The 10,082-nt window shown below is 40.3% G+C and overlaps 1 long non-coding RNA gene across 1 annotated transcript in view; it reads right to left on the bottom strand.

Moving 5' to 3' along the window:
- Positions 1-6,831: 6,831 nt before the first annotated feature.
- Positions 6,832-10,082, bottom strand: part of LOC101048910 (uncharacterized) — a 52,597-nt gene continuing 49,346 nt past the window's right edge. Inside the window, exon 3 of the long non-coding RNA XR_005582065.2 lies at positions 6,832-7,380. This is a non-coding gene — a long non-coding RNA (uncharacterized LOC101048910). The remainder of the gene's footprint in view (positions 7,381-10,082) is intronic.

Genomic DNA, 10,082 nt, shown 5'->3' on the forward strand with positions numbered 1-10,082 from the left:
TGTAGCTATAGCTGTTAAAAGGTATTTTTTCCTTTTTAAGTGAATTCAATGTGCACAGATACTCCCAATTCATTAAACATGTCGTTTACAAAGCAGAGACATTCAGAACAGCAGTAACATGCTGCGTTTCATGAGCCTGGAGGCAGGCACTGTGATCAGGATGGTAATCCCAGCACTTTGGGAGGCTGAGGCAGCTGGATCACAAGGTCAAGAGACCGAGACTATCCTGGCCAACATGTTGAAACCCCGTCTCTACTAAAAATATAAAAATTAGCTACAGGTGGTGGTGCGTGCCTGCTGTCCCAGCTACTCGGGAGGCTGAGGCAGGAGAATCAATTGAACAGGGGAGGTGGAGGTTGTAGTGAGCCAAGATCATGCCACTGCACTCCAGCCTGGCAACAGAACCAGAGTCTGTCTAAAAAAAAAAAAAAAAAACAGAAGAAGTTTCACTGAAATAAAGACAACTCTATTAAGAAATTAGAAACACCATATATTCTCACTCATAGGTGGGTGTTGAACAATGAGAACACATGGACACAGGGAGGGGAGCACTACACACTGGGGTCCGTTGGGGGGAAATGGGGGAGGGGCGGGGGGTGGGGAGGTGGGAAGAGATAGCATGGGGAGAAATGACAGATACAGGTGAGGGGACGGAAGGCAGCAAACCACATTGCCAAGTGTGTACCTATGCAACAATCTTGCATGTTCATCACATGTACCCCAAAACCTAAAATGCAATAAAAAAAAAGAAAAAAAAAAGAAATTAGAACTGAAATAGATTCATATTTCAACGCAGGTGAAGACTGTAACACTGAGATGACCTTGGCTGTATCTGTATGGTATTGTTGGCATGAGCCTCTATTCTCTGCCCTCAATGAACTAATGATACATTATCTAGAAATAATACAGTATCAAGGTGACACATTATGCAGAAAAATGCAAGACAGTCTAATAATACATTATCTAGAAAATGCAAGACAGTTCCTAGAATCCATGTAAAGTAATTGTCCTGCTTAGATGAAAGACATTCAGCCTTGAACCCAAAGCAGGTAAATTATTGAACAAAGTAGAAAGTAGGTAAACATCGTATTATTATGGAATACCAGATAGGCTTCCTTCATGTCAATTTCCGTCCCTGTTCATGTGTGTGGCAAAGGTCTCTCATGATGAAGTTTTAAATACTTCTCTTCCCCTATATAATTTCGCAGGATTTATGCCACAGTGAGATGAACACTAGCAATTGGTCTTCATACCAAAGGGAAAGATTGCATGTTAGTTGGAATATGTGTTCAAAGAGATAAACACACCTGAGTTATGACAGCCTTGAAGGCTCTGGCCTCAGGTGGTTCATGTTGTTGTATGAAAAGCCCACTTGGGAAGGTGTCAGCAAATCATGGCCCATTTATTCTTTTCCCCTGTCCTAGGGAAACATTTATGTTACCATGGTCATATTGAATTTTTTAAAGTTGTTTTGCCCCTTAGATTTTTTCCATTGTATGTTTATATATGATACATATCAAAATCTAGTCTCTTCTGACAAAATAATCACTTCTTATTGGAAACGTTTAAAGCAAATGCTTAAGAACACTGCTCCTGCACACTGCTCCTGGCCGAGTGCAGTGGCTCACGCCTGTAATCCTAACACTTTGGAAGGCCAAGGTGGGTGGATCACCGGAGATCAAGTGTTTGAGACAAGCCTAATCAACATGGATAAACCCCATCTTTACTAAAAACACAAAATTAGCCAGGCGTGGTGAAACATGCCTGTAATCTCAGCTACTCAGGAGGCTGAGGCAGGAGAATCACTTGAACCTGGGAGGCAGAGGTTGCAGTGAGCTGAGATCACACCATCAGCCTGGGAAACAAGAGCAAAACTCCATCTCGAAAAAAAAAAAAAAAAAAAAAAAAAAAAAAAAAAAAACACTGCTCCTAACTGGTTTGTTTCCCACCTTCAACTTTATCCTAACACTGGTATTGAACAGATAATTCTTAAATTCTCCCTTTGTTCCTTTATGTGTGTGCTAAAAAAATCCTCAGTGTTTTCCACTGCCTATAGATCAAGGTCAATGCTCTTTATCAGCTATTCAAGGCTTTCATAATAGGCACAACCTCTTTTATATTCCTCTCCTACACAAAGCCCTAGCCTGAGCCAAATTAGATACTTGTTTTACTGTCTCTCAGACATGTAGTTTTCTGTCCCCACACATTTGCTCACGTTTTGTTCGCCTCCTGTATGAGTCAGCCACGCTGCAGTCACAGCCCTGAAATCTCAATGGAAACAACAACACGTGTTTATTTCTTATTCACGTTATATGTATCTTTTTAGTGGGCTCAAGCCCTGTTCCAGGTTCCAACTCTGTGGTATGCACTGCTGTATTCTGAAATCCACATTCCAGAACCTGCCACTAGCTGGGACATACTATGCCCATGGAGAGGGCAGAAGCAAAACATGAAGGCATATTTAAAGCTTCCACTCTGATATGGCATATATCAGAATTCACTCATATTTTATTCATCAGATCAAGTCACATAGGCAAGCTCAACATGAATGAGCCAATTAAATACTCTTCTGCTATAACTAAGCATTACAAAATACACTGTAACTAGCAAGGGTGTATAACCTTCTTATAGGAAAGGACAGAGATTAATCATTGCAAACAAAAATAAAACCTACTCCACCACCAGAATCATTTTCCCTACTCCTCTTAATACTCCACCTTCTGTTCAAGCCTTGGTCCAAGTCCCATTGCTTATGCACCTGTCTGCCCTACTAACCATTTGCTCTTCCTGGAGTATCACTCATCAGTATTACACATTTGGCACTCACCTTATGCCACCATAAGCAACAAGTTCTCCTACCATCTACACGTGTTGTGTTCATTCCTCACTAGACCATAACCTTCCTCAGGGTCAGATAAATCTTACCGCTGTTGATAACCTCACTGATTGTACAGGCTATGTTCCCTCCTGCTGAAGAAGATGGTGGTTACATTTTTCTGTTATGGGAAACACATTTCATCTTAAAAGAATAGACTGAGTGTAAAGGAGCATTATTACCAAATTTTAATGTATTCTCCCCTTGTTTACAGCATTATCAAAACCAATACACAGAGATACACCATGTCTGCATGCATATCTGGAGCCTAACCACTTATTAAATAAAACATGTGGCATGAAACAGAACCATGACTACACTGAAGGGGCCTGGGCACCTCCTAGACTTCACCAGAGCCCTGGACCTGCTGTGAAAACAGTAACCTCAATAAACAGAAATGGAATGATTTAGCCGGGCGCAGTGGCTCACGGCAGTAACCCCAGCACTTTGGGAGGCTGAGGTGGGTGGATCACAAAGTTAGGACCTCAAAACCAGCCTAGCCAACATAGTGAAGCCCTGTCTCTACTAAAAATACAAAAATTAGCTGGACGTGGTGGCACACGTCTGTAGTCTCAACTACTCAGGAGGCTGAGGCAGGTGAATCACTGGAACCTGGAAAGCGGAGATTGCAGTGAGCCAAGATCACAACACTGCACCCCAGCCTGGATGACAGAGCAAGACTCTGTCTCAAAAAAAAAAAAAGAAAAAAGAAAAAAAAAAGGAATTGAATGATTTATTTTAATGAAAAGTAGCTGTGCTAAAAATGGGAATTTTAAAAGATGTCTTCGTATTTTTAGACAGTTCTCTTTCAATTCTTATAACATTAACAGTTTTAGAGCCAGATTCACAAGTCATACAATTAAACAGGATTTTCCCAAAAACGAATTCTTTGCAACAAACCAGCAGGAGGCATAGTCCCACCTTGACAGGGTGCTATTTCTACAAATTCTATTTTTAAAGTTTTATTGCCTTTCTCCCAGCTAATCAGTACCCAGTAATTATTCTTGAATGTTGTATATTCATTTCACTGTATTGCAAAGTAATGCCTTCCATATTTCCTTGTCAGCTGTATTATTTTTTAAATTACCCCTCAAACACAACTCTGATGTCAGGAGGTGACTTCTGTCACGTGAGATACGGTATCTCCCTTCAACAGCGGATCAGAACCTCCCAGCACCTCCTCAGGCACACCTTCCTCAGGGTCGAATCTATGCTCACATTCCTGCGTGGTTCTTTTTCCTTATTTGAAGTTATGCTCATGACTCTGTGCAAGGGAGTCATTGCCTCTTCTGCCCACAAATAGAATCCATTAAGAGAAAATTCGTTCCAAACTCATCTTCGGGTAGTGAGGAAGACTGGGTAAACCCTCAAAGGTCTAGAGGTTGAATTTCATTTGGAAAAGTCCCCAGGAGTTCAGCTGCTTATCCAGTCCTTATCCGAACTATGAAAGTGGACTAGGGAATGTGCTGACAGGGAGGAATTAAAAGTTCCACCAAGCACCAGTGTAACCCAGTTGCATAGCCCATTGCTGCACGCAGCTGCTGAGAAGGAGGGAGGAGAGCAGGAGAAGATGCTGAGGGAGAATGAGTTAAGAAACCTCATTCTTTTTCTTTCAGGAGGCTCGGAGAAGAACTGTTCATGCTGTATGTCATACTGAGAAGTCCTATTATCCTTACTGAGGTTGCTCCTGACAAATAGAGAGTTCATTTGTAAATAAGGTTGAGATGCCTTTCCTAAAAATAATTTATTTTCTGACATGAAGGTCAAAAGCTTTGAAAGGTAGTGAGGCACCATTATTTCCTCAGGCTTTTATTTTTATTTTTTATTTTGTAGAGACGAGGTCTCATTATGTTGCCCACCTGGTCACGAACTCCTGGCCTCAAATGAACTTCCTACCTTGGCCTCACAAAGCAGTGGGATTACAGACATGAGACACTATGCCTGAAAAAAAGCCTTGGATTCTTAAAAGGTGATGTTTGGAAAGGAAGAAAATTATATTTGGAAAAAGAAATAGACAAAGAGGGCTTTATTATGGAATTCTAGCCAGGAACGGTGGCTCATGCCTGTAATCCCAGCAGTTTGGGAGACTGAGGTGGGAAGATCACTTGAGGCCAGGAGTTTGAGAACAGCCTGGCCGACATGGCAAAACTTCATCTCTACTAAAGATACAAAATAATTAGCCAGGCAAGGTGGTGCACATGTGTAATCCCAGCTACTCAGGAGGCTGAAGGACGAGAATCTCTTGAAACAGAGAGGCAGAGGTTGCAATGAGCCAAGATCATGCCACTGCACTCCAGCCTGGACAACAGAGCAAGACTCTGTCTCAAACAAAAAAGGAGACTCTGTCTCAAACAAAAAAATTCCAAGGAGGCCTATCAGATCAGATACTCATGCTATGAGGGTAATGAGACTGAAATAATTCATCAATTTAATCACTCACATCAGATTTCTTTGCTTTTTCTCAATCAATGTGACTGGCATTTTGATCTGAGCTTTAATAAAAATAAAATTACACAGATCACTGTTTAGTTGAACTAGGTTAATACAGGGAGTTGAAGTATTAAGCCATAGAATAGTACCTAGAAAGAGAAGCTTCTTTTAAGACATCTGTCAATCTACCTTTTCCTTCCCAAGAGCCTCATTCAATCATTCAAGAGAAAAGACAGCTTTCATATTTTTTTAAGCACAACCATAGGGAAAACAAAATGCTATCCTGTCTCATTGTTAATAACACTCATCAGTGCTGGAAAATTGTTTCTTATGTGTGACCCAAAGAAAAAAATTAACGAATGCTATAGGCCATCTTTCTTAGGGACTGACATCCTATTGCTGAGGTCTAATCTCTCTCACTGGCCTTTCTGGAGTCCAGAACGGCTGTATAAGGCGCTAAAGATAAGCTAAGGCCTTCCATATGTGTCCTGCTCTTCCTGGAAATCATTCTCTCCTAGAAGAAAAAATAAGGCTCTATTTCAATGGGAACATATCTTTTCAAATCTCCCAAAACTTTGAATAACATTCCCTTAAGGCCAGACCTGGCCATTTTGTTGATGAATAGCACTGAGAAAAAAACAAAACAAAAACAAAAAAGACAGGAGATTTGATTAAAAGAAAAAGAAACTTACATTTTTATATATGTGCTTTTCTAGGATTTGAATACACTAAACACCTCAGTATTACCCAGCTCTCTTAGTAAAAAAGAAAAACACTCCAAAAGAGGAAAATTTTTGAACCTTCTTTGAATGTAAAGCACCAAGTCATATAATGCCTGCTCACATTATGTAACTGCCCACAGAAAATTGACTGAATTAAAAAAAAAACAACTTGTACAGTTCTAGGGTTTTATAAAGGTGTATTGAGTAGGTGGAATCCCATTTTGCTGGGATAATACTTATGAGCATTAGATCTCATTCTGATAGAAAACCAGGTATCCAGGGAAAAAAGGAAAAAAGAAAAGAAAGAATGAGAGAGTGAGAGAGAGAAAGAGAAGAGAGAAAGAGAGAAAGAGAAAGAAGAAAGGAAGGAAGGAAGGAAGGAAGGAAGGAAGGAAGGAAGGAAGGAAGGAAGGAAAGAGAAAGAAAGAAAAAAAAGAAAGAAAGAGAAAGAAAGAAGGAAGGAAGGAAAGAAGGAAGAAAGAAAAGATAAAAGAAAGAAAGAAAATAGGAAGGAAGGCGGGCAGGAGGGCAAAGAAAGAGAGAGATATGGAGAGACAGAAAGAAAGAAAGAAAAAGAAAGAAAGAAAAAGAAAGAAAGAAAGAAAGAGAAAGAAGGAAGGAAGAAAGAAAAGAAAGAAAATAGGAAGCAAGGAGGGCGGGAGGGGAAAGAAAGAGAGAGATGGAGAGACAGAAGGAAAGAAAGAAAGAAAAAGGAAAGAAAGAAAGGAGAGAGAGGGAGGGAGGGAGGGAGGAAGGAAGCAAGCAAGGAAGGAAGGAAGGAAGGAAGGAAGGAAGGAAGCAAGGAACAGAGGGAGGGAGGAAAGGAGGAAGTGGGGAAGGGGGAAGGGAGGGAGGGAGAAAACCAGGTGACCAGGTATCCGGAAAGTCACAATTTTTCCTGAAACATCTAGGAAACAGGTATGTGTAGGTGATGGGAAATTAGGGGTTTTTTGCACACTCACGTTACAACTTTTATTATCCTTTCTTCCTAGAATTACAGAATCATAAAAACCCTAGAAGCCATCTGGAAGGGAAGAAGAGAATAGGAAAGAACAGAAGAGTATAATGTTCAACATGGAGGGGAAAAGAATAACAATCCGTATTTCAGCAATAGAAGCAGCTTCGGTGTAAGCAATGTCTCGGCAGCCACTCCATGGAGGAACAGGACCCTCTCCCAGCCTTGTCAGCCACTCCAGCTAAGCAGCTGCTGCACCAGGTGCATTGCTGCTGTCTTCCTAAGAGTTCAAGAACATGGGCTCTGGAGTCACATGGCCTGCGTTCACATTCCAGCTCCATTCATAGCCTGCACGACCTGCAGCAAACGTCTTGATTTCTCTGCCTCAATTTCCCCATCTGTAAAATAGAAATAAACATAATATCAATCTCATAAAATTGTTGAGAAGATTAAATTACATAAAGCAGAGAAAACATATATAATACTGAATGAAAGGTAGTGAGTGTCCAATAAACGTAGGCTAGTATTGCATTTCTTTCCATGTCTACAACAGCCCTGGGAAGTAATGAGCATCCTCTTCATTTACAGAAGAGGATACAGAGTCAAGGAGGCCACTTCACCTTCCTGGTTCACACCATTAGTTCGAATTCCATATAGTACCTGAGTCCCAGAACTATCTGGCTCCAAATTAATGCCCTTTCCCCTGTACCACACGGTTTCTGCACACTCTCAGGGCCCTCAATGAGAAAAATACTGACTTAACTTAGTGCAAATGGTCAATTAATAGTATTTGACTGAAGGCCAGGCCAGTGGTTCACTTCTGTAGTCCCAGCACTTGGGGCAGTGAAACCCTTTAACCCAGAAGTTCAAGACCAGCCTAGTCAACATGGTGAAACCCTGTCTCTACAAAATTTAGCCTGGCATAGTGGCATGTGCCTATAGTCCCAGCTACTCAGGAGGCTGAGGTGGGAGGATTGCTTGAGCGCAGGAGGTAGAGGCTGCAGTAAGCCTCATAACGGCACTGCACTCCAGCCTGGGCAACAGAGTGAGACCTTGTCTCAAAAAAATATTTTTTTAAATAGCGTTTCAGTGAACAGCTATCATTTTACATGGCTGAAAGAATGGATACTCTTCCCAGAACATAAAGTTAATACTAGATGGTAACATTCCTGGACTATGTACAGTCAATCCTAAGCATTCGATGACTCCTTTAAAGACATTTGTCTTTAAAATTTGTCTGTAATCCCACTAAAGTAGTAATTCTTAAATTTTATTGAGTCTTGGACCACTTGGAGAATCAGATCAAAGCAAAGGACACTTTCCCCAGGGGTGGGAAATGCATGTATACATACTCACAAAATATGTATACAATTTCAGTGGGTTCAGAGACTTGAGAAGTTCATGCAATCCAGGTGAGCAATCCGCCATTCTAATGAGCCTGGAGATCTGGAATGCTGTTCCACTTACAAGGATGCATTTTCTATGTGGCTATCATCACCCTGCTTGGTCTCTGCTTTGTTTCTTTTTGACTTTTTCTCTTCTTTCCTGTTCTCTTTCCTTTTACCTCTCTTACTCTTTCTTTCTCAACTCTCCACCCCTCCTACCTTGGCAACCAGATGGAGCCACTATCGAAATCTCCTCTCCCTTCCCCTTCCTCCCCTCTGTATCCTTCCTGACCAGCTGATTCCGGAGAGGAATCCGATAACTTATCAATAAGCATAGGTTGCTCCATAGGAATTTTGGCCAGCCTAGGAAACAGTCTTTCTTTGAAGGATAGCAGATCAGAACTTCTGGATCCATTAAGAAGTCATTTCTCCTAACTCTCCGGTAAATGCAACCACTTTCCATTAAATATATGCAGATTTGCTATATCCTGTTTTCAAGGAAACAGATTCACTAAGTTAACAATTCTGGTATAGATATCTGTGAACTCATTTGTTCTTTTATAGCTGTGACTTTTTCATAGTACCCATCAACTTAGTAGTTAAGCACTCAGAAAAAGATATATTGGACACGTAAAGCTTTATATAAACAACTCTTGCATTAAAATGTGTCTGTCTCTATTAGGTTTTTTGTTTGCCTACAATGTGCAAGTGAATTTAATTTTTATCAGTTTTATTTTTTAAATAAGCTTTTGAAAAACTCATAATGCCATCCTTTGGAATCCTTGGCCAACTCTTATAGTTATATATACAACTGCCTAGAGTTGCCTAATATGAAAATGCGGTTTAGTAATTATAAGAATGAAAAGCTTCAAACTGAAATGAAATGTAAAATCATGAACTACAATATTGAAATGAAATCTTGTTTAAACGATTTGTCTTGGCCAGGCACAGTGGCTCATGCCTGTAATCCTAGCACTTTGGGAGACCAAGGCATGCGGATCACAAGGTCAGGAGTTCGAGATGAGCCTGACCAACATAGCGAAACGCCGTCTCTACTAAAAATGAAAAAATTAGCTGGGCATGGTGGCATGCGCCTGTAGTCCCAGCTAATCAGGAGGCTGAGTGAGAGAATGGCTTAAACCTGGAAGGCAGAGATTGCAGTGAGCCGAGACCGCACCATTGCACTACAACTTGAGTGACAGAGTGAGACTCTATCTCAAAATATAGATAGATAGATAGATAGATAGATAGATAGATAGATAGATAGATAGATTTGTCTTAGAGTTTGACTTTTGATGCATTTGGTGCCTCTAGAATATTCCATCATCAAGACAAGAAATCTGGAAAGTCAATATTTTCATTTCTAAGCAAGTCAAAATGTTTTGTCTAAACCAAGAATTTTCTTTAAGGATTCTTTCAAAGGGAACTGTCCTTTGTATTTTTCACATGAAAGTTTCTGCAAAAACCAACTAAGATATGATGGTCATGTTTTTAATAAGGTAAATTCACAAACATACATGTGCCTTAGATTATTAATGGTATATTTTGTAAACTGTCAGGCATACAAAATTAAAGGAGAGAGAGACAAAGGCTTTATATATGAGCATTACATGTTTACTTTGCAGTTTTAAAAATATATCATAGTAACTTCATCAGCATTTCCACTTACTATAATGATCATTTAAGATTCTGTTATGGTGAAGTCATTCACTGAA

The sequence above is a fragment of the Saimiri boliviensis genome, chromosome 3, assembly GCF_048565385.1.
Source record: "Saimiri boliviensis isolate mSaiBol1 chromosome 3, mSaiBol1.pri, whole genome shotgun sequence".
Lineage (NCBI taxonomy): Eukaryota > Metazoa > Chordata > Mammalia > Primates > Cebidae > Saimiri > Saimiri boliviensis.